Genomic DNA, 27,421 nt, shown 5'->3' with positions numbered 1-27,421 from the left:
CAGCATAGCTTGGACTGTTGTGGAAAAGCTTAACGGCAAAGGTGAGTTAATGGCTTCTCAAACATCCCTTCCTCTGCTGTAAAGGTTTGTAGTTTGACATGAGGAGGACAGTAACAGGAAAGAGGAGATAACCTCAGCTTTAGGGTGTCTTCCACCAATCCTCATTCTGTCAAATAGTGAAGGTCATTGCAATACAAGGGCCAATTAGAGCTTTGCCTTAAACGCCTGAGATGACTGTGGCCCTCTGAGTTTGAAGAATACTTCTTCTGTATGAAGGGTTTTTTTTTTACAAACAACTTGACAACTTATATTAGACATCCTAAATGTAAAACAAAAATTTAAAACAGGTGTATCAGCTGTACTGTGAGGTTTTACTTGCTAATCAGTGGTGGGATGCAGATGTTTTTTTATCATGTTACATCTAAACTATTTTGACAGCTACAAGAATCCCTGAACTATTATTAAACGTCGTTTATTATGCAAAATTCACTCTGTGTTAGGTTTCTGTTTGTGGGGTTTGTTTTTTTGTGTGTTTTGTTTCCACCTCCAGATGGGGCTCTTTCCCCGTTCTGGCTTGGAGGGCGGCTTCCGGGTTTTTCCTCCTCACCTGCGGCTTGTTGGGTCATTACCAGAGGAGTATAAGAGCAACAGACTGTCACCACCTCAATGCCTGAGTGTTTGCTAGTATTGGGTACTCTAGCCTCCTGAGATTAGCTGAGTCTTATTCTTGTATTTGTCTCTCTGAGCCTAAGCTTTGCCTTTGTCAATTTTTTTGTTCTCCGGTAGGAAACCCCCCTGTTCCGCTGGATAAGCCTGGTCCTTCTCCTCCCTTGGAAGGAAAAACTTTCGTCTCTCTCTGAGCAAGGGAAAACCTTCATCTGAGCTGTTCAAGCCCGCCTCTGGAAAACCCAGTGACAGCCCGTTCCTTTTAATCCTCTGGACCCAATTCTAGTCTGCCTGTCCGCGCTCCAACGAGTTCTGCATCTCTGGACTAATTCCCCACAAACAGGATCCAAGGATCACCAAGAAACCCCCAAACGTGAGTCCACTTAAAACTATTCATCAGCCTTGTTCAGTTTCCCTACGGACCATGAACTCATCCTGTGATTTCCCACTTAGAGTTTCCGGTTCCGGTTCACCAGACCGCTGGGTTCCCCGCTGAGAAATACCTGCTATCTGTCTCTCTCTCTATGCATTGTAACCCTCACCAATAAACCTGTTAACTTTTACTAGCTCTCTGAGTGTGTTTCCTGCATGTGCGTTTGATCACTCAAACCCATCATGACACTCTGAACATGTGTATGAGGTTCACAAATGAATAATACCCTGCCCCTTCTCTCACTGCGTTGCTCCACCTTTCGGTTGAAGTTTGCTCAAATGCTCTTTGCGCCATTTGGGGAACAACCGCTCCCCTCCGTCTAACCCCACCCTCTAGCAGGCGCTATCTCTCTGCTCACCAACACCGAGCATCCAGACATGGCTAAGCACAGCACCTGCTCTGTTAATAGCTGCATCGAGACTCGATGATAGAGCTCATTGATCGACTAATGATTATTTTAATAGCATCCATTTTCTCCTGGATCAAGAGGGTCTTTACATAACATCAGATACAAGGTTGTTATGAAATGCTATCTTTTCTCTTTTTGAAAAAGCACATCATATTTTAACATATTAACGTGCAAATTATATCAAATGCAGTTTTGTCACAGTCAGCATTTATTTCTTTATATATTTATAGAAAATAACAAAACATGGCTTACCAAATTAAAACAACATCAAATATATAGAATAAAGTTTGTGAAACATGACAACAGAGATGTAAAACTACAATTGAAAACGTTTATCTTTTCATTGAAGTAACTTTTTTATTGATTCTGTTGTTTGTATGTTTGAAGCAACTTATTTTTTAATTGAATGATAAAGACACAAATGTTCTACCCATTATATGGTCCAATAAAAAAACAATGTTACTTCAATTTAAAAAGTTGCTTTAAACAAAAAGGACTGGACTTCTATCAAATAAAACATTTTCAATCAAAGAAAAGCAGTGTTCAAATGTACTTTTTTGAGTCTCAAATATATTTTTTGCATTCAAATACTTTTTTTCTTTAATTAAGGCAACCTTTGTTTTGATGGAATGATAAAGAAACAAATCTACCTTCATAAATGTAGGGCTGAAACAGTTAGATTAATCGTGATTATTGAAAAAAAATAAATTCTGAAATCGATTAATTGTTCATTTGAGTATAGAGACTAAAACACTGATTATACCAACATTTTTAAATATATATAAACGGCAATCCTAAACTGCCAGATTGGGAAACATCCCACCCTGGCAACGATGCACGTAAGATGGGAAACGTCAGCCTTTAGTTGCAAAACCCCATCATGTACGGCAACATATTTTTGCAAAATATTCGAACTGTCAGGATTCCTGTCTGTGTGTTGGTGTTTCTGTGTTTGTCTCCCTTCCTCCACCAGGAGGCGCCTGGTTCTGGTCTGCCTCCCCACACACCTGCAGAGGGTTACCTCATTAACGGAGTGCTCTTAAGCTGCTGACTGCCACTACCTCGACGCCAGAGTGTTTGCCAGTTTTGGGTACACTAGCAAAGCTGAGTTTTGCTGTGTCAAACTGAGTTCTTGTCAACCTGAGTCTTATTATTGTTTTTTGTCGTTGCCTCTCAGCAGGAAGTCATCCTGCAAACTGGATGTTTCGGACCTTCTCTCCCTGGAAGGATCATCTGAGCTTCAAATTAAGCTGAGGATTTAAACTGGAGGTTTGAATCCACTTCCCCTCAAGAGATTGTTTGAGCTTCACACTGAGCAAGGGATTCATCTCCACTATGACCCATTCAAGTACCACAGGAAATTTGAGTGGCAGTCAGCTTCTCCATTCACCTACAAACAACCACATTCTGGGTAAACCCTCTCCGCCCTCCACCGAATCAGACAAACACTGGAACTACCGCACACAGACTGTAGTCAAAGAGTCAACAACTTCTCTGGAAACATGAGTCAGCAACCAAATTCTCCTCTTCAAGTTCAAGAACCAAATTTCCTACTGAGCCCGAACTAACCACTGTGTCTTCCCCTCACTTTTCAGTTCCGGTTGAGCAGTGTTCAGAGCAACACTTGATTCAGCATTATCTCTTCAATAAACCTGTTAAACCTTTCCCCTCTCTGAATTGGTTTCTCTGCATGTGGGTCCGAGCTCTTGATAAAATCATGACACAAACATAAATCCACCATATATAAGAGGAACATTGTAGTTTGGTGTAAAAGAAAAAGTGTTTGGTTTAAAGTGTCTCTCAAGTCAAACAAGCTCTGGGTAACGGTCTGACAAAAAAGCCCTTATGATGACAAAATAGGAAAAAAAAGGTGAGGGCATGTGATGTGGCCTGGCACAGCAGCCCCTCCAGTTATATTTACTTTCTCCATTAATAAAGTACCATAATGTATATAAAGTAGATTTGTTGCTTTATCATTCAATCAAAAAAAAGTTTGCTTCAATCAAAAAATATATTTTCAATTAAAAAAACCTTCACTTCAATAAAAAAAAAAAAACTTTTCAATCAAAGAAATAAAGTATTTGAATTAACATTGAAGTGACCTTGTTTTTTGATTGAACCATATAACGGGTAGAACATTTGTGTCTTTATTATTCAATCAAAAAAGAAGTTGCTTCAAACATACAAACAACATTTATTTAACAATTATTGAAAATCTTCTTTGGTTGAAGTAATATATTTTGTGTTTGGGCCATACATGGGTAGAACATTTGTGTGTTAATCATTCAATTCCCCAAAATTTGTTTCAAAAAAAAAAAAAAAAATATATATATATATATATATATATATATATATATATATATATATATATATATATATATATATATATATATATATATTATCAAAGAAAAAATGTGCAAATGCAAATGCAAGAAAAAAATAATTGAAAAGAATGTGTTTTTCGTTGTTTTGTTTTCATTTAAGTGAAAAAAAAATGTGAAGTTTAAATTTTTTTATTTGAATCACATTTTTTTGTGTGCAAAAAGTTTCTAAGTACAGTAAACATTTTTTTGAATAAACATGGGGGGGAACGTTATCTGATGTGGTGTGAATCTCATCAGGCTGCATTACCTCTACTAATGGATGTGAAGTTTTTTAACAGAACGTTCAGATCTGGTAAGTTTATGAAATTAATAACTGGGGATGTCTAATTCAGAAATCCTGTGTGTTTGGGTTGTTATAGATACTGCAACATCCATCCATCCATCCATCCCCTTCCATCCATCCATCCCCTTCCATCCATCCATCCATCCATCCATCCATCCATCCCCATTTCTCCCTTTCTCCATATAGGCTAACATTTGATCGTTAACGCTCTCCATAGTTCCCCTGTGGAGCACAGGGCGAGCACAGGGCAGCTTACTCGCCTTCAGCAAGCATGCGCGTTTCCTGTCGCTTGCGCAGTGAATCATGCAGCCTGTGCTGTGCGGAGATGCAGGGGAAACCGTATCTAATGGGGAAACACAGCTCGGGGTAACAATTTTTAACACTGGCAAAAAGCTTGCTGGCCAGTGGCGACCATGACTTTGTCACAAAGATGTCGTTGGTGTAGACACCTGTCAATCAAACATGTCTGACCAATAGAGAAGCACCCACCAACTGCTGAATGTTGGTGTCAAAATTATCAGTCAAAAAAATGTGAACTTTTTGCGTTTCAAATAAAACAATTCTAACTTAATTTTTTTTCACTTAAAAAAAAAAACAATGAAAAACACATACTCATACATATTTTTTTTTTTTTTTTTTGCATTTGCATTTTGCAGGTTTTTTTTTTGTTTTTTTTTTTTTTTGTTTTTTTGATTGAAACAAATTTTGGGTACGACAAATGTCCTACCCATGTTATGCCCAAACACAAAATAGATTACTTCAACCAAAGGTAACATTTTCAATAATAAAAAAACGTGTTCAAATGCAATTTTTGTGTCTCAAATATTTTATTTCAATTCAAAAACAATTCTCTATGATTGAAAACGTTTATCTTTTCATTGAAGTAACTTTTTTATTGATTCTGTTGTTTGTATGTTTGAAGCAACTTATTTTTTAATTGAATGATAAAGACACAAATGTTCTACCCATTATATGGTCCAATAAAAAAACAATGTTACTTCAATTTAAAAAGTTGCTTTAAACAAAAAGGACTGGACTTCTATCAAATAAAACATTTTCAATCAAAGAAAAGCAGTGTTCAAATGTACTTTTTTGAGTCTCAAATATATTTTTTGCATTCAAATACTTTTTTTCTTTAATTAAGGCAACCTTTTTTTGATGGAATGATAAAGAAACAAATCTACCTTCATAAATGTAGGGCTGAAACAGTTAGATTAATCGTGATTATTGAAAAAAAATAAATTCTGAAATCGATTAATTGTTCATTTGAGTATAGAGACTAAAACACTGATTATACCAACATTTTTAAATATATATATATAAAAAAAGGCATTTAAGATGTTAAAACGTATTTATTCTATTTAGAAATAAAAAAAAATTAACAAAAAATTGGCCAAAAAAAAGTAAAATCTTCAACATTAAGCTTTTTGCCATCCAATTATTAAAATAATGAATCAATTGCCAAAGAGTTGTTAGCTGCAGCCCCACAATAATGTAACACTTAAAGCAAGTAAAGAGTCAGTAAAGAAGTGTTTATATGTTTCTATTTAAGCACCACCAGAGCAGCCATTGTAACCCCTGCAGGGACAGACCCAAACCAGATGGCTCAGACAACAGTCCAGCACAGATCAATCACTGAAAGCAGCCCCCCATCCCATCAATCTCTGCATTGAGGTGGCGGACGGGTGGGGATATAGCAGCAGAACTCCCACACCAAGCACTCTATCACACATAGACCCAGAAGAGCATTTGAGAGCAACAGCCAAATTTATCACAAGGGTCCAGGAACAACCAGGGTGCTCCAGCACTTCTACTCAAAGGGTACTATTAGGACAGACAGCCTGTTTAATTACAGCTGTTAAGGAGTTGAGTCCTCATCGAACAGGGATAGAGCAGATGAAGCCTACTTCAACCTGGAAACAGATGTTTGGGTTGCACATTCACACAAAGGCAAGAAGAGAGAAACTCACAAATAACACAGAGATGATTAATATAATTTTTTCTAAGCCAACGATTGAGTGACTGTAGCAAAGACTCCTCATTTTCATCTCTACTAATTCAGCAGTATGACAGTTAATTACGAAACAGAAGTGGTATGTACCCCAATAGTTCATTTTGAATTTATTGTAGCTGAACTGAGAAGCAGAACTATTCACTAAGAGGAATGTCCCTGCAGAAGCTGCATGCATAATTAGTAGAAAAGTACCGTTTTAACAACCACGTACAATGCCTAACAAAAGCCTTGAAAAAAACTATATTTTACATTTGATCACTTCTCACTATTGAATGTAATTTATTATTGAACTGTGATTGACTGATGCAAAGTACACAAAGTATAATAAAAACTTTCACCATGTTTCCAAACGACCTTTAAAACATCTGTTCCTCTTTGAAACAGCTGAAGCTCAGTCTGGAAGAAGAGCTGTTATAAAACACTTTGGTCATTAAGCCTTAACTTTGACTAGGCCATTCCAACACATGAACATCTTTATATCTAAAGTGTGATCCTAAACCTGTGGCTGTGGGGTTTATCAATTATACATTTGTTTATGGAATTATAATTGAATCAAAATAAACAGAAGAAGATTGTATTAAACATTAGATACGTATTTTTAATTCTTGAACTAATATTTACTTTCCAATGATATCAACAGATTCAGCATCCCTGTGAATCTGTGCATCTTTAAGTTTTTGGACATTGAGAACCAGTATCCACATTTCATCTTGACATGATGACGGGAGAAGACGGTCATCGGCTGTAAGACCTCTGCAACCCAACCTCCCCGCCCTTTTCAGCCAACTGCCTCCACAGGAACTCCCACAGAGGGGTGACTTGCCACCCCCCTCTTGGTTGGGGACAGCGAAAACCACACAACACACAGGATTTAACTCTATCTTTCTCATGAAGCTGCCTGAGGGTTCACGTCGGAGGGGCGCCACCCAAATGGAGCTCCAGACAAAAAGCCCAGATCTCCAGAATGATCAAGGATAAGTAAACATGGCTGACCATTCAGAACCAGACTGCTGCAAAACAGACTTTTTGCCACACATTTCTCTTGAGTTTCAGAACAAACAAAGCCAGACTGTAGGAGAACGTCTCCTAAGGATCCCTTGGTGTAAGCCACATGGACAAAGAAAAATCCTGGTTGCTGTGAGCCTCATTGAGCCTCTGCTGAATAGAAACTCAAGCCTTCCAAATGGACATGGACAAAAGGTTTGCAGGTCTGGCACAATTAGAACAAATAATAATTCTTTTGAGGATTTTGATTATTTCATGTGTTTACTGATGAGTAAAGATGGACTAACAGGATGGACTGCAACCTAGGCTATGGTACACTTATATGTTTTGAACCATTGTTGAAGCTTTATTTCACTAAGTGTTTAAACACTGATATAACATTGGTGTTCATGTGTTCCTCATATCCTCATTACACTTCGATTACCAAGTATGACCAAAAGTCATTTAATGGAATCCTCATGTCTATTTGCTAATAGGTATTTCAACGAGGGTAAATAATCATTTAACTAAAGGTTATTGGTTCCTGATTATGTAAATAATTTAATAAAACATTATTTGGCCAAATAATGTTTTATTCACCTCATGGATTTTCATTGTGAATTGGTCTGAAAACATTCCGATTTCTCTAAATTAGTGAAAAGCTGATTTCATCATATCCCAAATTCCTCCAGATAAACTTTGGTTTTCAAACACAAAATCCATCTTAAACTGTAATATGGTTTTCAACCATGTTCCCCTTCCTCTATGTACCTAGAAGTTTAGTTTCGGTGAGTTTCAATAGATTTAGTTAAGAGTTTTAAACTGAAATATGTTTGACCTGGAGCTGAATGATTTTGTTAATAAAATCTTATATTTTAAACAGAAGTTGTTGTGAATTTATTCCATGTATGTGCAGAATTAACTTTTTGACCACGATTAGTGCTTGAATTACTCTTTATTGTTTTAACACAAAGCTAGTAGGGCGTGTGTTCATAAACAATATATAAAAGCTAAAATAATATCTGATTAAATAAGATATTTACCACCCATACCAGGGAGGGCAATAAACAACTTAGGGCCGGATCTATCAAATGTTTGCGTGTATAAAAACGTGAGCTATTTCACTGCGCACGCTAAAAAATGTACAAACTGATCTATCAACAGCGTGCTAAAAGGATTTGGTCTTTAAAACGTGCTAAATAGCGCCTCTTATCCATTTAGTACTTTTTCTGCAATGAATATGCAATATGGGGTGTTTACACGCAAAAGTGCGTCTTGTGGGAGGTGATTGTCACAAGAAGGAGACATCGAAATGAAGCAAGGAGACGCAGAGAATGCATTTTTTCACTCCGTGTGAATATTTTTGGAATGAACGAGGAAACGATCATCAAAACATGTCGTTTATCCAGCATTGCCATTTTGGAGCTGTTGGGGGAACTCCGAATGGATTTGGAACCAGCCACAAGGAGGACCCACGCAATACCAGATATCACAAAACTCCTTGCAACATTGCACTTTTTTGCATCTGGGTCATTCCAGCGTACGGTTGCAGCGAGAGCTGGGATCTCCCAATCTCATTTTTCAGAAGTGCTGTCCGAAGTGCTGTCCGACGGGGTCGGGGTTCTCCACCTGCGCCTGTGGAGCAACATGCCAATGCTGCGGGGATGCGTAATCTCATCCACAGTCACTTCTTGTGAGCCATTTGGTATGTGCATTTTTCTACAGGCCAATACAAAACAGCTGTTTTTTTTTTTCTTGTTTTTTTTTTTTTACTGCAGTGAAGTAGAAATTCAGCCACATACCACCTTAGGGAATAAAGGTTGCCAAAGTTTTTTCTTTATATCACTGTAAGATTTAAATTTCTTAATGCACTAGTTTGTAGAAACTACAAACTACTTTGCCGCAAACCACAAAACGCGCAAAACCATCATTTAAATAGGGCGTCTCCAACAGTTTTGCACCTGCCACCAGTTACGCAATCGCTCTTGTTAAATCACCCGCAAACCATGGTCCAGCCCCTCGCGCAAAATTCCAGTTTGCAAGCGCTAATTACTGCACGCAAAATTGGATCTTGATAAATCCGGCCCTTAGAGTATCAGAAAATATGAATTCCCAGCTGGCTGGGAATTGAATATAGCAGTTATTCACAACATTAATATGGCATCCAACCTGGATGGGAATTAAATATACAGAAAATCACAACACCAAGAACTAATTGGGCAATTTGGTTGGTTTCATGGAGGTGCTATCGAAAAATGTGACATTTGTACAAAAGAAAAGTCATTTATATTTATTTGAAATGTGCAGTCCGGTGAGGGTTGTTGGGCAGGTTAAGTACATAAGCATGTCATGTTACAAAATTTAAAATCCACATTCAGATAACCCCCGACGGTTCACACTGTTTATTAGCTTCCCTTTGTTTGTGACGGTTGTGCTCTCTCTCTCTCTCTCTGTTTGCAGCTAAAGGAAAAACTACAAACTATTTACATGTAAATTTAATTCCAGAGTTTTGTTTTGTTTTTTTACAGAGAAACCATAACAATATAAATGCCTTTTTTTTCCACAAAAACTAACCTTCCCATTGGGAAATGTCTTAGAGAAACCAGCCCGAGGGCGTTTATGTGTTCCCACACACCTGCACAGCACCACCTTCCATCACTACCTTTAACTCTGATGTCTCTGAGCTTTAAAGGCAGAATGCTTCACAGCTCCACATAAAAGCCACTTCAGTGGAACATTGGCAATCTAATACCAACTGCAGAAGCACCACAGATTGCTCTAAAGGGACATCTGACCTGCTACGGCCTGGCAGCTAAAGCCCATTTGGGGGTCTGCTTTGGAGTTTTTTCTATATTCTCAGGGATTTTATAGCAAAATCATATAAACATTCACAAAGAATCACAGACTGGACAAGATATGTTCATTTCACTGCTGTACTGGTTTATACAAAAAATAGACTTTGAGAAAAGAACTAATTGCAGACAAATTAGCTGGATAGATTAATAAACGTTAATGTCAGACAGTGAATATCAGCAGTCCACACAGAGAGCTCTCTCACTGTACTTTTCAGCTTTCCTTGCCCACTCTGTGCAGTTCAGCACATCTAAGGGAAGAACATTTACATCGGCACCAGGGGCATTACTTTCATGAACAAAAAATCCATGAGTTTGAGCTAGTCCGAATAAAATTCACAAGATCAGGTTCACAGATACAGTATACCAATGGCTGCTGCTGTTCAATCAATCTCTAAATGTACTGATGGTGTTTTACTTAAATGTCTTCACAGGTCTCTATTAGCAAACAACGCATGTATCCCTGTGTTTGCTCTGCTTCGGGGTCAATAAAACCACAGACTTTCACTTTTCACACAAAGGGGGCATTTATGCCCTGATGTGTCACTTTCACTCAGAGGCAACTAACAAAACTACAGCTGACAAAAGAACAGATCACATTATTTCCTTCATGGATATTAGTGGATTTTTTTTAGGTCCTTGGTGTCACTTAGGGATACATTGGATAGTAAATTCAACATTGAATGTTGTAACTTCTCTTCTTCTGCAGGTAAAACTGCATTTTGCTGTGTGCAGAATCCAGAATGCATATGATCTTTCATTCTTGGATGCAATGTTGCAAGGTAAGACCAGGTCCAACTCCTGGAACGTCAACTGTTGCAGGTATTGTTGCTATAGGATATAAATGGCAGAAGTGGTGATTCAAGAGAGTGCCGCCAAAAGACAGCGCTGGGATTAGTGGTACCGAATTACTGCCCAAAACATGCTCAAACATTAAAATAGCAATTGTACACATGGAAGCTCAGACAGAAAGTGGAAACTTACTGTAATGTTATTTTTATATAAGGTTTTGAAATAATAATAATTATGAATAAACTAGATATGGGTGTGTTTTGGTGTAAGGTTTTAACTGTTTTGGTTCAACTCTCTATTAAGTCCAAAACCCGAAATTGATATTTTGTGACAAAATAAATGTGACAAAGACAATCCCGACCAGTGTTGTCAGTAAAGTGTTATAGCAGAAGAAGATGGTCTTAAAAACAACAGAAGATGGCTTTAAAAAAGAATAAGAAGATGTTTAAAAAACAATAATAATAGAAGAAGACGGCAATATGGCTTCATTTAACTATACTCCCATTAATCTGAACATGTCAGTAAGATGCACTCACAATGCACTTTACAGTAGTAATGTGCTGTTGGGCAGGTGAGAGAACTGTCTACAGTTAAAAATAGCTTAACAAACATCTAGAGAGAGCTAGAGGCTAAATGACCTGTTACTATCAAAAAGTCAGAAGTTGATGACGCAAGCAAATCTAAAAAACAGAGTTTGGATTTTTCCAGAACAAATGTGAAGATGTTGGACCCAGGAGAAGCAAGAATACTAAGGATGCGCTGTGCCTTTCTACAGTCACAGGCGTTTCAGAAGCTCCTCAGCAAATACCTGTTCAACCATGTGAAGAGGTAAAAACCAATCACTTATGATGTAGTCCTGTTGTTTCTAGTTCATTGTACAATAATAACATAAACTACTCTCTTGTTTTATTTCATAGAAATGTTGCTTTTTTGCTCTAAAACTTCTTATTTTTTTCTGCATATTTATATTGCAAACAATTTTGCATAACTGAACCTCTAGTTGTATTTAAAATTACAACAACAAGAAAGTTTTCCAAATTGTTTGACATTTTAAAACAAAAAGTAACTATATAGTTACTTTGGTCAGTACGAGTTAATTGTGCTGAGCAGTAACTGACCTACTAACTAGTTATAGCTAATAACTACAATTAATTCCTTTTATAAAGCAATTCTGATCATCACACTTTAATAAAAATCTGCTGTACAAAAGTTGTAATAAATTTGGACTCTTGTTGAATCAGATAATTCAGTTGTCTAAAGGGGGAGAAACAGCTTTTTTTTTTTATTGATTCCTTTCTTTAATAGTTCAATTCACTTAAATTCTATTTTTGAATGGGAGCCCACAAGGACAGCTACAAAATTCTTGGTTGCGATCGCACCTCCTTGATACGTTTCGTTGTACATTAGGGGGCAAAAGCTGATTGACTGAGTGGGATGTCACAACATATCGTTTATTCCAGTTCTAATAATGCTCATGTATTTTTTTTTATTTGTTTTTAGAAAAAGTAATAAGTACCATTCCAAAATGTCACATTTTTTGCAACTAAGCATAATTATTGCAAAGAAGCTAACAGCATTTAGCTGTTCTACCAATGGTAGAGAATAAGAAGGATAATGACCAGATATCCGTTGGTTATTGAGTTAGAATCTGCAGTCAGCTGCACAGCTATGATGCCTACTCTAGTTTAAATTTGTTTAAAGTTTAAAACAAACAATATTTGTGCTCTACTCTACATTTTAGCTATTTATTTACGGATATATGGATGAGTCTCCTCCGTCATACAATTTTTTATTTCAAGGAGGAAAGAAGGGATGGCAGAAGCTTCATTTGGTGTAGAAGGCTTACAGCCGTACATTTTAAGCCCTTGCCTCGCAATGCTGCCAGTTCTGTTAGCTCTACGCCTGCCAAAGACGCAGACGTCCATCCCCGTGAACACTGGGACAGAACTCAATGGTAAAGTAAATTAGTCTTATTTATTATTTCAACCGTTGCGTATTTTAGCTGCGACATATGATTCAAGATGCTGTGACCAAAAGAAATTGATTGACAGATGACTGTTGATATAGGATTGGCCGACTTTACGTGTACAAGCTGACATATAACTAACCGACCTGCATAAGATAAAGAAAAAAACAAACACAGATTTTAAGACGGAATTTTTTTAATAGAAATGTTCTAACTTTTCAGACAATATTGTCGATAAAGAGTACATTTATATACATGTTCAAGTCAGAATGATTTGACATTTAAATATGATTTCCCTACAACTTTAAAGTCCAGCGAAATACCAACTGAGATATTAAGGTAAGAGTTAAAAACTGCAAAAAGCTAAATGCACATTTCAAATAATGCAAAAAAAAAAGGACAGCCCAATGGAGATACACCAGAGACAGAGCCTAACCTGTGACAGCTTTCTGAAGGAAACAAATAACACAACTTTCCTATTCTCCCCCACTTTTCCCTTTGATTGGTTTCAAAACCCCAGAGCGACATCTCTGATTAGTGAGGGGGACTTTATAAGTATCTCACGGCTGCCTTGACTTTATAAATAGAGCTGGTGTGTGGTATTCACTCAGAGAGACTGAGGTGGAGGTAGACAAACAGAAATCACTCCCAGGAACAATAGATTTATCTTTTTTTTTTTTACTTCAGCTGTGATTTTCCTGCCTGAAATTATGCAATGAGACCTGGATGATCCACTTGTATCTCTAAAAATTAAGACTGAAGCAAGACTGGTGGAGAATAACAAAGTAAGCCTTCCCTTTGGGAATTTGAGCAGACAAGACAGGAAAACAGCAGCCATCTGTGGGCCTCTCAAACACGTTGTGTTTACCAGCTCATCAGAGTCTGAAAGCTGCATCCTGTGCACAGTGATGCTTTCATTGTCAGTATGCTTAAGCAATGCAGAACCATACATCTGTGTTCTTTTCAGGATATTTTGACTCAACAAACTAATTTTAAAATGAAAGAAAAGGAATAAGATGGACTTCAAGTCAGCCAATGACACCAGAGAACGAGGCCGGAGGGGGCTTTGTGTTTTCTATATTATCTCAGCCAGGAAAACAGAGATAATGGTAAAATAAACAGCCTCGGCATATTTGCTCCTCCTCTTGCGCGCTGCAGAAGGTGACTGATAGAGAGACAGACGGAGTTCCATTCTGATCAACTGACAGGCCAGCTGACATTAACAAAAGAGGCGAGACAAAGAGAGAGGAGGGAGGAGATCAGCACCTCAACAACTCTACCAATCGCTGCAAAATATACTCAGTTGTTATTAATTCAGCAGACAAAACTGTTACCAGATGTAATTATTTATTAATAGTATTTAATAGGGAAATGCTACCTTTGAATAATACATTGAGTGGGAGAGGGGTGCAGAGCGGGGGCCTTGGGGCGAATTGGAGGTGGGTGATTAATGAATATTAACGAGAAGGGTCTGTAGGGATTGTGTTAAGCTACATTTTTTTCCTGCCTCTGCATCTCCTTTGCTTTGTGTGCTCAGCCGCTAACCAATGAGGTCTCAGCTGCGCTGATCATTTGCTTGGCTGTATGTGCAGCAGTTGGTTGAAAATGCCTTGCCTAGCTATTTTATTCTTAGCCAAAACAAAAATAGAAGCAGCCCTCTCCAATTTAGCTCCTTCCACTCAGTGCTGCCAAGGTTCGAAAGGACCGAAAGCTGTCACTCATAGAAGCAACGTATTCCTGCAAGGACAGGTGCAGACCTCATCAATGTAGTGATACAAACTTGTAACTGAATCACAGCTTCACTGGTAAGCTACTCTCTCCAAACCTACGTCGCCTTGGCTGGCAACTCAAAGCATGTAATGTCATGATTGTTTATAGAAGCAGGACTGAATAGAGTGCATGAGGGCTGTTGCGTGGGCTTTCACTGCCTAATTGGATAAGGGTTATCTAAGTCTGGAAAGGAGTCCTTCTTTGCAGGAATCTTCTGGCATCCCCTCTCCTCTGTCACCGCGGTATAAAAACCCAAATCATTCTGTCTGTACATCATGAGGTGATTCCATACAAACAAGCACTGAAAAACACACAATTAAATGAAACTTGATGGTTGGATGAAATCCAGGACCTGCCAGTTAATAGTAGAACTAACACATACAACAGAATGAGACAGGTTTTAGTCCTAAAGGCTACTTTTACTTTTATGGATTTCCAAAGACCCTCACAGCTTCCTTTGGTTTTCTCTGGAGGGCCTGGAGGACAAGCTGGTAGGAGCTGATGTTTATAACAGTTTCCCAGTCTTTGCACACAAAAGGGTCTTTGCTACCATAACATGAGGCCAGATTTGGAGGACATTATTGGAGTGCAATAAACCAGATATCAGTGGCTGTTGGCTGCAAAACTCTGGGCTGCATGTGGTCATATGCATTAGAGTCATCGTAGGCCATATTGGGCAGATACACATGTCTATACATAAAGCAGGCTTCTTGAAGGAGTGCATCGTAAACTTGGATATCATTAATCTTTGACACTTTGGCATTTTAATTTTAAACATGCTTGTTCTGTTTGTTTGCTTTTTTATTAAATTGATTAGAGGATTGGAACTAGATCAAAAGTAGAGATAACTATAAAGAAAGGTGAATTTGATGGGATTTTAACTTGGTTTTCCAATTCAGCAGCTGGAATAAACTCAATGACTTTCTTTTTAAATACTGCTAAGCTGCTCTCTATCCTTTTTTATCAGTCGCCATGCTAGGGTGGCTTTTGTTTGATCTAAGTATAGCAGGAGGTTCATTGTTGGGATATTAATGTCTTACATCAGCAAAACATGCTGGAAAAAAACCCAGTTTACCAATTTGTTTGGACGCAACTCAAGTGTACAAGAGAATCTTTTGCAAATTATAGCTTGAGCTACAAGTGTCTGCACTAAGCCAAGTGCAGCCAGCCGGAAAAGACACATTATTGGAATATGTGGCAAACGCAACCTTATGCAAGACACAGATAATCCCGTCAAGCTGCCAAGCTCCTTTTGTGTCCCCGTTTTTCTCCCATTCCATTGTTCCTGAGATGTAATGACAACGTTTTAGAGATGTTTTTGGCCTGGACCACATTTGGACCGGAGCCACTGAGAGCCTCTCTCTCTGAAGCAATACTATTCATCCATTGCAACGCTTCATCTCCCACAAAATATTAAAATAGAGGCAGCAAACTGGCAAAGGTAGAAGAAAAGATCACCTTTTCATTCTGTTGAGCCATGCTGCAAGAGTGATAACCGGTAGTCCAAAAACATCAAGATTATGAAAGAAAGAAGGGGACAAGAGGGATAACACAAAAGATGATCTGAGCCTTGCATGATAGCACAAGGGGAGGATAGTCTTAAATGGAGGCAGATTCATACAAATATAGTTCTATATAGAGCTATACTTCACAAAATATACTCAAACTAATGAGTAACTAGCAGCAGCTTGGATGTATCATATATATAAAGGTCCCAAAAAACAGACTGACCTGTTAAGAAGAGTAGGTTTGTAGTTCTAAACCGCCTTTAAGGAGCCCTCTGCCTACATTAAAGCCAAGCACAAGTATAACAAGCCCAGGCAAAATAGAAGTTGTTGGCATTGCTAATGGCTCACAGATTATCAAAGAAAATTAATTCTAGATCAATTTTAACCATGGGCAGCACCATCGGCGTCACCAGACCCCATTTACTGGGGCATGTGCCCCAGTATAAATGAGCTGTGCCCCAGTATAAATCTCATGAATATTTGCAACAGTGACACATTTTTTTAATGCATCAATTTAGATAATGGGAGGAGACGTATATTTCTACTCAAATGCGTACATCCAAATTGAGGATGTATTAGCGCCCCCACGTCAGCGCATGTCACTGCATGAACTGCAGGTAAATTAACGCGCTGCTCTCAGCTGAGTTGATGGGACACTGTGCGGCGGCGACGCATTTTTAGTTCTGGTAACGTTTCTTACCTGTCAATTTTATTATTTTCCCAGTGAAACCACATGATTTATAGGCTACTAACTGAAAATTACTGGATATCAGGAAATTCCTCACACGAAGCAGAGACAGGGAAGCAGTAAAACAAGATGAGAGAGGGAGGTAAGGTCCCGTGATGAATTAGTGATTTAAGCTAACCAGTTACATTAGGAACGTTATAAGCAATATGATAGATATTTACATAATTATAAATTTACGTTTTTTAATGTTCGCTGTAGAGAATGAGAATGAAGGTGCTGGAGTAGGAAAGGGAGGAGGAGGCGAGACTGACGGGCAAGAGACAGGTGAAGGACAAGAGAGACAGGAGAGAGACAGGACCATGAAGGTGATGAGGGAGCAACAACCAGCTTCCACAAACAAGAAGGGGACATTTGTGACTTAGGGGGAAATCATGATGGTCCTAGACAAGTGAAGTTGTCCCACCATCCCCAGGACAAATTTGGAGTAAAAAAAACGTTCATTTAATTCAAAATGGTTTGAAAGCTTTTTATCATTTTTATAAGCCTTGTCATCAAGGATATGCAGTGTGTTTTCAACTTGCTTGATAACATCATGTTCCCAAGACTAACACAGGTCATCCAGATCTCCCTCACAATCCCAGACTACAGCTGTAGTTGTGAAAGGTCATTCAGTGTGCTGAGAAGGATCCACACTTGGCTGAGGTGCACAATGGGACAAGACAGGCTCCATCATCTTGCTATTTTATCAGTTGAAAAGGAAGAACTTTCTAAGCTGAGTCACAGTCTAGTGATTGACCGCTTTGCAAAAATGAAAAATAGGAGGTACACTTTAATGCTCAAAAAATAAAAGAAAAACTTAGTTCAGGTTGAGTTAAACTTTCCCCTGAACTAAAACTCTAGGAATTAATGATTACTTCAGAATGTGTATAAGGAAACTTTTTATTTTTAAAGTTGGTAATGTCTTATTTTTTATAGCTGCAATGTTGAAAACGTTCATGTTTGTTAAAACAAATATGCTCTTACACTCATTAATATCTCAACTGGTAATTTTGGTAGGAATTTATCAGGGTGGGGCAGTGTGCTTGTCTGTATTTGTGTATGGAAGGAGGGGCATATGTGGTATGGGGGCCAGTGCCCCAGTAAAGCTTTGTGCCTAGCAACGCCCCTGGGCAGCACCTCCCAAACTCCAGCAAAGGCTGCCTGGATGACTTTGCGTGTGCATCCCTGTGTGTTCAAATACTTTCATCACGCAGCAAGCATAAGGCTAGAGAAAAAAAGCAGGGCTAGAAACCGTTCCACAAACTGTCTGAATGGATCACTGCTTAATTTCCCATGGGGTCATGAAAAACTCTGCTCTATTTCCCCATACTCTGCCATCCAAAATCTGAAATGCTGCCCTGCAGTGGATAAAATTAAAACAGGGTGGTTGCACAAAGCAACACAGTTTCCTTTCTTTTCATCCCCAGCAACATCTTTTACTGAATAGCATTGAAGCCCTGCAGCTGCAGAATGTCGCTGCTCAGACCTCTTGCTCTTTGATATTCTGCAGCCTCTTGCTGCTATAAAGTTTCTTCTGACAAAATTCCTTCATGGACCTGTTTGGCTGAAGCGCATTCCAAGACTCAGTCTCAGCCTTGGTTACCCCTTTTGTTTTGCAATCAGTTCGGATTATGGCACCTTTACTGCTAACAGACTCTTCTCCAATCAGAGTATGTTTGAAGCTCTAGAATAGAAAGTAGGTTTTTCTACAAAAGGTGGGATGTTGGTTGATCCAAATCCTGTGCAAAGTTGATGTTTTTAAATTTCTAGTTAAAAAATACTAGAGAGAAACGACTTTCAGTATAGATTTTTATTGAAATAAAATGCAAGCTTATAAAATTACATCATAATAGCAGCTTCTCAGTGTCTAAGCTTCCAATGCCTCTTTAAAGCATGGAGTCTCGCTAGTAGTGAAAAGAAACCTTCAAAAACTGCAAAGTGCAATTGCTTAATATCCAACTCATAAAAGTAATCCCAGTAAAACTGTTTTGCTTTTTGCAAGTAATTTCCAATTTATCTCAGTGGAGCAGAATGAACTCTGCAAAATATACTCTTGCATTTTTCTCGTGCAGTCTGCAACCAAAAACACCATAAAAAACGAAAAACAAATGAAAAAAACTTGCCCTCACCTTTGTAGAGTCGGGCTCAGTCCGCTGGGAATGTAGAGTGATGCTGCAGCTTTTGTCGCCTTGATAGAGTGCAGGTGGTTGCGGTACAGAGTCAACCTGCTAAACCATCCAACGATGCGTAATTATTCTTTTTTAAAGCCTCCGAGTCCGCTTCGTTGGACCCAAAAGAGCCAGTTCTGGTCACCACTTTGGCAGAAAGGCCGATAAAAGGACGTTTATGTGAGTGGAAATGCGCCTGGAGCTCCAGCCAAGTCCGCGCGTCCTCTGGAAAGGAGGAGCCGCGACGAGAGAAGATGACCGTCAGTCGGAGCAGAGCTCAACTCTCCAGCAGCTGAGCGCTACTGAACAAAAGAGAGCTGAGGGCTCTCTGTTCAGATAGCAGGAGAGGGATGGAGGGGTGGGGGAGAGAGGGGGCCAAGCGTGAGAAGGGTGGGTTTAAATGATTCCACAAAGAAGAGAAAGGAAAGGAAACTGAGCCGTCTTTTTAATGCGCATAACCTTTAAACACTAGTATTTTGTTTCCCATAAACTTTTTTCCCGTTTTGGGAGTTTTCCATACATAATAACTATGTTATCCCTTTATGAGAGCCACACAAGCGGTACATAATTGTAAAGGAAATAGGAAATATTCGTTTTCTGTTTGTTGCTTGATAGGTTTTTGTTTGTTTTGTTTTTTTTCTTGTATTTTCAATCACAAATTCTAAAAAGCGGTCTCTATTTGTGTTCTATTTTTTTCTTTTTTCTTTTCAGATATCCTGAAATACATCAACAATCAATACAATCAACTGAGAAATGTTAACAACATTTTTTATTCTGACAATTCTCTACAGATATTGGCCTGACAAACATCACCATTCATCAAAGTGTATACTGTATATACCCCCACATCTTTTTCTTCCTTTGGCACCTTCTCTTTTTGACTATTTGCGTAGTTGTAACAAGTACATTTCTCCACTTTTAGATAAAGAAAATCAATCTTTTTTTTTCTTTAACCAGAAATAGATGCCAAAATGATCAGCTGTAGTCTTATCTGACCAAAACATGTTAGAACATATTGCTGCATTACATTCATTGATTGTGCTCTTTAAATAAATACTACACATGGGTTTGTGGTTTTCGGGTTTTCAAAAGTTATATCCTAAAGCTGCTGTTCCTTGAAAAGTCCCATTTAGTCAGCAGTTCATAACCTTGGGTATAAATAACATTTGACCTACGATTTTACTTAAGGCAATCTAAGGGCACAACATTTGATTCATGTACAACCTGTTCTGGGGCTTACTTAGTTCACACGTTCAAATTAGTTTGGACTTTAAATGCAAACTTTGCATAATAGAAGTGATTGTAAACTTTGCACTTGACTGTACATGTAAAATAGTGAAAGACACATTTAAAATGCTTTCCAATAGATTTTTTTTTCTTTTTATTTACATTCATACCTAGAAACAATTTGCAACAATAGGAGACACTATGACAAATAATGATTGGTTCGATGGCTATGCGGAAAGATTAAGGCTTTGTTTAATGTATATAATTCAAGGGTAGCTAGTATTGGTTGCATTATTTTTGTTGGTATCTCCATGAGCAGCAATATTCTAAAAAAAAACAATTCAGCCTATAAACTTCAATGATGGAAAAGCAACACATTACTGCAAATTCTCAGACTAAAGGCGCTGTCCACGGTTCTGAACCAGCGATGCAATGGTGCTTGGAAGATGTGAGGGAATGTAAGTCTGTTCAAATAAATGTTTATTGTATCATAAGTAAGAAATACTTAATCGGCCATTATATTTCCTTCAGAATTGTCAGAGTTTTCAACAACAGCAAAAATGGGTTGTTTTGCTTTTTATGTGTCATTTCACTGGACATGAGACTTTACGTTAATATTATTATACACATTGAATTTTAATTTTCGGTTAACCCTATATAATAACATGTCATTGGAGGTGATATTTTAGTCCTTTGTTCAATTTCATTCTTGTGTTTCTCTACTGTATAGAGAATTTGATTACCTATATGTCTTTTTTAGGGGGTAGATATAAAATAACAGCAGGGGGAGTAGAAGAAAACTATACTCAAGTAAGGGTAGTATTAGTTCAATAGTACACAAGTAAAAATAAAATAAATAGTCTTGCAAGAAATTCATTTAGAGTAAAACAATCAAGTTTAAATATTACTCATGTACTGAGAAAGTTTTTAATTACAACATCTTATTTGATGTAGTGTCAAACTCAGAACTGAAGGGTCCAGTATTCAAGGTGCACAAACAGACCACGTCTTTCCGGAAGTAAATGATCACGAACGTGCAAGCTATTAATCTGGTCTTGTAGTTCAGTCCGAATGCAGAGATAAAGGATGGTTCCAGCCGTCTGGCTGCCAACGTGTTGGTGGCTGCACAGAAAGTCTCAGACGCTGATGTATCGGAGGTTGAACGATCAGAACCGAGCACACGATCCAGACAACAAAGCCAAGTCATATGTAGGTGACATGTTTAGTTGTCAGAGCCCGGATGGCACATGAACATTAGAATAATTCTCACCAAAGGCTCAAAATAATCTGAATCTTATCTCAAGGTTCATTACAAAGTGACTAATTCAGGTTGATCAGATGAGTGGGTAAGGAGAACTGGGCGGAGCTAAGCAAGTGTGTCAAATGAGTAATCAGACCAGGCATCAGTGCTACAATCATGACATGTCGGCATACTTGTCCATCATATGTCTACAATTTGATCATTCTTTATTTAGTACATTTTCTGGCAGTAGGTAGAGCAGCCAGAGATTTTATTTGTATCTGTATGCATAATTTTGACCCTGATGAAATAAAGATAATCTATAGTCTATTGAAAATATTATCCTTTTTTGTTTCTTGTTCTCACATTAAAGTTTACAGGAAAGTCATGATCTTAATGAGTTAATGTGAACTTCTGACTGGCACTTTATTTGTGTCAGGGAACTGTATCTATAATGAAATGCCCCCAAAACACTCATATTCAAACATCCATACATCCATCTATCCATCCATCTACTTCCGCTTATCCGGGGTTCGGGTCGCGGGGGTAGCAGCTTCAGTAGGGAGGCCCAGAAGTCCCTCTCCCCAGCAGCCTCTTGGGCCAGCTCCTCAGGGGGAATCCCAAGGCGCTCCCAGGCCAGTCGAGAAACATAGTCCCTCCAGAGTGTCCTGGGTCTCCCCCTGGGCCTTCTCCCGGTGGGCATGCCTGGAACACCTCACCAGGGAGACGTCCAGGAGGCATCCTAACCAGATACCCAAGCCAACTCAAATGGATCCTCTAGATGTGGAGGAGCAGGGCTCTATTATGAGTCCTCCCCAGATGACTGAGGTCCTCACCCTATCTCTAACGGAGAGCCCAGACACACTATGTAGAAAACTCATTTCAGCCGCTTGTATCCGGGATCTCATTCTTTTGGTCATGACCCAAAGCTCATGACCATAGATGAGGGTAGGAACGTAGGTCGACCGGTAAATCGAGAGCTTTGCTTTATGGCTCAGCTCTCTCTTCACCACAACAGACCGGTACATGGCCCGCTTCACAGCTGACGCTGCACCAATCCGCCTATCGATCTCCCACTCCATCTTCCCCTCATTCGTGAACAAGACCCAAAGATACTTAAACTCCTCCACTGTACATCCTCCCCACCCCGGAGATGGCACTCTACCCTTTTCCGGCACAAGACTGTGGTCTCGGATTTGAAGGCACTGATCCTCATCCCGGCTGCTTCACACTTGCTCCAGTGAGAGCTGTAGATCCCGCCCTGATGAAGCCAACAGGACCACATCATCTGCGAATAACAGAGATGCAATACTAAGGCCACCAAGACAGATCCCCTCAACACCTTGGGTGCACCTAGAAATTCTGTCTGTAAAAGTTATTAACAGAATCAGTGACAAAGCGAGGGGTCCAACCCTCACCGGAAACGAGTCCGACTTACTGCCAGCAATACGGACCAGGCTCTAACACAGGTTATACAGAGACCTAACAGGCCCTATTAGAGGGCTGTTACTCCCGGAGTACCCCCCACAGGACTCCCCCAGGGACACAGTCGAATGCCTTCTCCAGATCCACAAAAAAACATGTAGACTGGTTGGGCAAACTCCCATGCACCCTCCAGAATTTTGCTGAGAGAGCTGATCCAGTGTTCTGCGGCTAGGGTGAAAACCACATTGCTCCTCCTCAATCTGAGATTCGACTATCCGACGGACCCTCCTTTCCAATACCCTGGAATAGACCTTACCAGGGGGGCGGAAGAGTGTGATTCCTCTGTAGTTGGAACATACCCACCGGTCCCCTTTTTTAAATAGACCGACCACCACCCCAGTCTGCCAATCCAGGGGAACTGCCCCTGATGTCCACGCAATGTTGCAGAGCCGCGTTAACCAACACAGCCCCACAACATCCAGAGCCTTAAGGTACTCAGGACGAATCTCATCCACCCCTGGGGCCTTGCCACCGAGAAGCTTTTTAACCACCTAGGTGACTTCAGGACCAGAGATGGGAGAACCAAAGCCAGAGTCCCCAGGCTCTGCTTCCTCAATGGAAGATGTGTTGGTGGGATTAAGGAGGTCATTGAAGTACTCCGCCCACTGACATACAACGTCCCGAGTCGAGGTCAGCAGCACACCACCCCCACTATAAATAGTGTTGGTACTGCATTGCTTCCCCCTCCTGAGACGCCGGATTGTGGACCAGAATCGCTTCAAAGCCATTCGCATGGCCTCTCCAAACTCTTCCCACGCCGAAGTTTTTGCCTCAGCGACCAGCCTAGCCACCTGCGGCTTTGACTGCCGATACATATCTGTTTCTTGAGTCCCACAGGTCGATAAAGCCTGATAAGACTCCTTCTTCAGCTTGACAGCTTCCCTCACTGCTGGTGTCCACCAGCATGTTGAAAAAAAAGCTTTTTCAACACTCTAACAGGAAGAGCTAAAGTATTTACAAAATCCTGCAGAGGAATTTAATAATACTTTTACCATGTCATTATGTAAATACTTTTCTGGCAAAGTATAACTTTAACTTGAATTAAACTGTCAACAGTTTTAAAGACCTTTGGCTTATTTGGCATGTTTATGGTGCTCTGTAGATGAAGAGTTGATCCTAAAAGTCCTTGATAGAAAAATGCTTAAAATGCCAAATCATTTCAAGAGAAACAAAAGTGTCCTGGATTATGCAAATAACTGTTTTTTTTACCAGATACAGGCATATAAGGGCTGTTTTTCTTTTCCTTTCAGCACAATTAAAAACAAAACAGGGTTGCAGTTTGTTTGGGCCGCAATTAAATCAAAGTTTTCACAGACCATAAAAATAGACTTTTATTAATGGCTTCTGGTGTTTTAGAAACATGAAATAGTTACTTAGTGCCTGACTGTGAGAGATAGGCTTAGAGCGTTTTCCTTTTAGATGATGAAAGACCATTTTTCGAAACAACAAAGTCATTTCCAAAGTTCAAATCAGGAAAAAAAAAACTATAACATGCCTGCTTATAAAGATCAAACAGTTTATCAAATAAAGCGACACACTCAGTTCGAAAGCCTTCATTTTTCATCACAGTGCGCTTACTCCCCATTTAATGAACTTCACTTCCTAATTTTTAAACTGTCACAAACACGCTGAGTGAAAATATTCACGCACATATAGATGATGTAATATGCCTGTGTTGGATAGAGTGATGTTAAGACATGAAGATGTTTCCTTAAGAACAAATGTCTTTGAAGTGACGATGCGCTTTATTATTTGAAACCAATACTTATTCCCCTTTTTTTAAGCTGTTTTTCTGTAGTTTATCACCACAAACCTCAAGACATTTAGATAGTATAATATCTTAAAAGTGTTTTATTAACCATTCATAATTGTGACATAAGTCAGTCAGTCTGTCATTGCAGTTACAGCTGTAAAGGTTTTTGGTCTCTGCAGCTTCACATCCAGACTATATTAAAACAGACAAAGAGATTGTGTTAACATATTTTTTTTTTTCAAGTTTTCTCAAAGGTTACTTAATATTTTGGTCATTGTATTTTATTTATATGCCTAAATCAAACTATTGGATAGCAGTTCTGGTTATAATTTTGAGGTTGCTATTCTTGTGGAAAGTTTTAAGTCTATGTGAAAGTTTTAGGTCTATGTAACAGTAGAACTGCAGTTTATTCATCTACCTGTCGACTCCAAAAACTTTGATTAGTGACTGCTGAGGAAAAGCATCCCCCAGCATGTTGCTGCCATCATCATGTTTTGCCATACAGATGTTTTTTTCAACACTGTTGTTCTGTACCAGTGTCTTTCTACTTGAACCACTGGCATAAGAAAAGATAATTGCTCAGATTATCTCATCCACCTAAGCTTCTTCTTCAACATGTTTGCAGTGTTTTTATCCTATTCTTATCTTGCAGTAATTTCAAAACTGCAGGTGACATTTATTCATCCAGGTTATATATTTCCATTAATATTTTTACACTTTTAATTATTTAAGCGCTGCACTGAAAGAAGTGGAATGTCCATGTCATTTGCTCAACTTAAAATGTTAGTTTATTGTTCAAACTTAAAAAAAAATGTGATTTGAAACCAATAATTTCATTTTACCTGGAATAAAAAAACCCTAGTCATGGAATAAATTAACTGAAACAATTTGTTTCCAATCAAATATCTATTTCAAGTCAAAGGTAATAGTATCACTATTTTACGCTTTAACAAGGCTCAACACCATGAGCAAGGCTGCTGTAACAACTAAAGCCTTTTACTCAGTCTCAGAATAGAAATTTGTTTATGATGGGCAGGCATTGTAGTTAATAAATGAGACAATTTTCAGAACTCTAAGACATTTTATTTTCTTTGGATTGTTAAAAAAATCAATAACAGGAAACAACTATTCATTTTTACTATTTAAAAAACTAAAGCTCCAAGTTATCATGAATTATAAAGCCTGTCTGTGGTCAATAGATATTGTTGGACCAAATAAATAAACAATTTTACATTTTTGTCATTACTTTATTCCAAAGTAAATGTATACAAAAAAAAGAAATCTAAATTGAAAATTAAGTTATAACAAAGCATAACACTTTTTTATGATCTGTTATGAGTTATAGTTTTACTTTGTATGAATCCAGTTTCTTGTCTGCGCGTTAAAAAAACAAACATATTTCTAATAAATTTAAATTTATACTTTCAACCATCTCATAACAAATTACAGGAATTCTTTTTTGAAGTTGATCTAAAGCATCTTTTTTAAAGTGTGTATTTTTATAGCACCGTCTTTAGCACCGTAACCGTAAATTCCTCATAAGTGTAAAACACAACTACAAAGCTCTTTCTGACTTTGGTTCAGCAGTAAAACCAGAATCGTTTTATTCTTTTCTACTTTTATATAAAGAGAAGATTTGTGGGATGAACAGCTAATAGATGACCTTCCAGATAAGCTGTGAAGCTCTGCAGTTTCTATTGGCTACTCCTGTAATAATTGGTCTTTATTTACAACCTGTCAATTACAGTCGGCAGCAATGTTTTGATAAGTTTGCTGCTGGATTAATTTCCTGACCTTGTTAGATGAAATCAATGAGATTCCTTAGAGTCAGAGGAAGAAAATGGGGACTTCAACATTGGGTTAGGCTAACAGGACTTCTAGAAAACTTAGCAGATAAGCATCGGAGGACATTTCTGTTAGCAAAAACAAGATTTTATATACATGCAAACTGAAACATAACCTTAAACTTTGAAATATAAAAATAATTTTAAAAAATTGATTGATCATTTATTTCGAACACTTAATAAAAAGCAAATATAAGTAAATTAATAAAGTCATACAAAACAAAAACAAAAAAGAAGAAAAAGAAAAAAAAAAAAAAACATATGTACATCCCATCATGTTCGAAAAGGAGTAGGAAGAAGTAATAAAACTTATTAAATCCTACCCCTGTTCTATATTAACATCTACCAATGTTTAAGCATACATACATATCTATATATACAGACACACACACACATACATATATACATATATATATATACATACACATACTCATAGATACCTATACATATATATACACACATGCATACTTACACATACACCCGTATCTCAAACACATACACACATACATGCATATACATACACACCCCAATTACTATAGACAGTATACACATATCTCTATCTACGTACACGTATATCCATACATATCCATAAACCAAAAACCCTATTCTCTCACACTTTTTTTTTTTTTTTTTTATTATTTCATCTCTCTTGACTTCTTATCGATTTTAATTCATAGTGGCAGAGCAAGTTCTATTCCCCCTCAAGCCCCCTCCTCCCTGTATCTTGTAAAAATCATTTGTTTATATTTGTTTTTAAACTGGTTGATGTTTGGACATTGCTTCAAATCCATGCTCAGTCTGTTCCATAGCCTCACTCAACTATTTGTTATACAAAATCTTTTCCTTGCAGTTCTGTATCTTTGAATCTTAAAATTAGTTATCTCCCTTAAATCATACCCCCCCTCTCTCTCATAAA

General features: G+C 38.3%; 1 protein-coding gene across 1 annotated transcript in view; it reads right to left on the bottom strand.

Annotated features, from left to right (window-relative positions):
• The window catches only part of ncanb (neurocan b), a 259,178-nt gene extending 239,906 nt beyond the window's left edge, over nt 1-19,272 (bottom strand). Inside the window, exon 1 of the mRNA XM_038290276.1 lies at nt 18,918-19,272. The gene's annotated coding sequence lies outside the window, so the exon portion shown is untranslated. The remainder of the gene's footprint in view (nt 1-18,917) is intronic.
• Nucleotides 19,273-27,421: the final 8,149 nt, after the last annotated feature.

Source organism: Cyprinodon tularosa, unplaced genomic scaffold, assembly GCF_016077235.1.
Source record: "Cyprinodon tularosa strain WSP-4 unplaced genomic scaffold, ASM1607723v1 ctg278, whole genome shotgun sequence".
Taxonomy (NCBI): domain Eukaryota; kingdom Metazoa; phylum Chordata; class Actinopteri; order Cyprinodontiformes; family Cyprinodontidae; genus Cyprinodon; species Cyprinodon tularosa.
Note: the sequence above shows the minus strand (reverse complement) of the source record. Positions and strands in the feature narration are given on the sequence as shown.